The following is a 2,919-nucleotide window of genomic DNA, read 5'->3' as shown; positions in this document are numbered from 1 at the left end:
TGCTTAATGTGAGTCACCATGAGAATACTATTATGTCTCTTCGACTAATCAAAGATACCATTTGAAATTATGGAGGAGTGTTGAAGATCACCACAACATTGAGGGCAGTAAAAGAATCTCACAAATCATATCAAGAATATGTTAGAAAAATGATCATGATTAATTTGTTTTTCTCTAACTTCTAATATAAATTGCTGATTTGAAATCTAATATTATCACACAATAGTTTTTCTTAATAAACTATTGTGTGATAATATTAGATTTCAATATTATCACAATTTTTCACAAGATTATGAATTTTAATAAAGTATTATGTAACCATGTTGNATGAATTGTAATAATCTTCTGTTATGTAATAAACTACCGTGTGATCTGTTTTTATCCTAGCAAAATCATATATTACCCCTAAAATTTACCTAAAATTTTTTGAAAAAAGTTCCTAAAATTACCCTAAAATTTTAAAAAACTTTGCTGCTACCCCTGCATTATAATCAATGTTATATTAATAAAGTTTATTAAAGTAATAGTGTACGTTATAACCTATAGAAGACTTTTAAGTAAAATAAATTAGAGGAATGAAGATTTTTCATAGTTTTATTATTAAAAATCTTAAGTTTTATGTCCGATAGTTAAATTTGCAGTCTTTCTGCTATGTCTAGTCTAGTTATGAATTTGTTTTTGGTGTATATACATAAGCCGAAAATGAATAAAATAAATTGAATTATGGTTTACTTTAAATGAAAACTTAAAAACGTTGAAAATAGTTATTACAGGAACACATTTCTTTATTAAAGAATTTAATTTTAATTTGAAAAAGCGCAATGTGAAAATATTAATGCAATATTTTATAAATGCTTGCTCTTTTCATAATTTATTTAATATACTGTTATTAGAAATATTATATTTTCTTTTAAAAAATGTCATTTCTATTTCATTGGTATCTCATTTGAAATGATTTCATATAGACTGAGTTATAGGTTGTATCTAAATATAATCGATGGTTTCAAAACTCTACACTGGTTGTAACAGAGCACTAATCCGTGGAACCACTTTAACTCCTCCACAGAACACCATTTGTGAACCGCTGGTGTAGAAAAACTGTCATCAGGCTGAATTTGGTGTTGCTATCGACACTTAGTGCAGCTAATGGCTTCCTTGAAAAAGGACGCATTTAGTCTCTGGAGATGGTTGTTGGTCTTAACTTTTTGTAAGTCCCCAGAAATAATGTGATTTTGCCAGGGCTCCTGTTATTCTTCTTAATATTTTGTGTTCAAAAGTAAAAAGTCTTTTAGCTTTTGTTTTAGTCAATTTGCCCGGCAAATTGTGTCTTGTGGGTTTGAGCATTTAAAAAAAATTTCATTTTATTTTTCCTTAAGACTTGTAGCTGCCCCAGGAGTAAAGTATCATACCAATTTTTAACTTTTTACGTACTCTTGCACTTTCTTTAATTTAAAATCTATCACAAGTGAAACTATTGCTCTGGACACACATATCTAGTTTCACAAATTTGTCGATTACGATGAAAATGTATATCTTTTGATTGTCTGGAAAAATTTCAGGTTGTAAGATTTAATTGCAAAGATTAAATGTTTTATAATTTTTTTAATTTGCAAAAAAAACTATAGGATTGTATAACATAGAAAAAAGAAAACATTGAAAGAATAACTTATAAGCTGAAATTTTTTTTTCTTCATTAAATTGCCCTTCGGATATGCAGATAATAATGACCCATTAATATGAACTATAAATTTAAAATGATAAGAAGTAAATATAAAAGATTTTGGCTAATTGAAAAATCCTATTTATTAATGTTACACATATTGCATTATTACTGGGTAATTGGAATTATCTCACAGTGTTTTCGTTTCAGACTGATATTTTTAGGCTTAATACTATATGCTTATTCGTTTTCAAGCAGAATAGGAAGTGTGTGATAAGTAGTATGATTTAATAAGCTTATGGCTATGAGCCTGGACTTCTGCCTGCATTTTGAATAAGTGGTCAGAGCGAGTTTAGATTCTATATTGTCCGTTTTGATGAACCTTTACTTCACTTGGCTCCCTGCAATAAGTTTCCATTGTTTTGAGCTGAATTGCTAACTTTAAATTACTCGGGTTAATTGAGCGGGGAATTATTAGTGGTCTCGTTGCAGTAGGCCTTAAATCTATCAGGCTAATTAGAATATATAAGGAAGTTGCAAAGAATGGTATATTTTAATTAGGTTATGGCAAGTCAATCCAAAAAATTTAATCCATCGAAACAAATGTTGATAAAATTGAGCCCTTTTTTTTCTTAACAGGTTTGATGCTAATTTTTACAACATAAGTCTGCTAAGCATCTATTTTTTAACAATATCTTCATTGTCAACAGAAGTTTTTTTTATCAGTCAAAAAATGAATTAGCATTTAATGTGATTTTTATATACCGGTATTAGTTTGAGTGAAGGCTTATCTAATATTTTTCAAAAATTATTTGATAGCAATAATCATTTAATATAACTTTGACGACTGCCCGTTCTTTTATTTATGTATTTTATGCGAGTTCATTTTTATTTCATTTTAAACGGTTATATTTAAGATGGTATATTTCATAATCAATTTATTACAAGTACCCTTGTTACTTCGTCATAAAAATTTTCATTATGAACGATTTTAGAGACACAGAGCAAATAAAGTAAGAATGAAGGTCAATCAATGATCAGTGAATAATAGATATAGTATTAATACGTGTCAGCAATAAATATCAGGCCCCGCAGTGGACTGATCGTTAAGACACGGTTCCCAGCAGATCACCGAAGTCAAGCATCACTGGCTGCGGTCAGTGTGCGGGTGGGTGACCACTTGGATCAGTCTGCGTAGGGACCGAGGGTGTGCGGTATTGGTCCTCGTTAAACTGTGCTACCGTAAAGTGCTCGACTTC

The sequence above is a fragment of the Parasteatoda tepidariorum genome, chromosome 5, assembly GCF_043381705.1.
Source record: "Parasteatoda tepidariorum isolate YZ-2023 chromosome 5, CAS_Ptep_4.0, whole genome shotgun sequence".
Classification (NCBI taxonomy): domain Eukaryota; kingdom Metazoa; phylum Arthropoda; class Arachnida; order Araneae; family Theridiidae; genus Parasteatoda; species Parasteatoda tepidariorum.
This window is presented reverse-complemented; position numbering follows the sequence as displayed.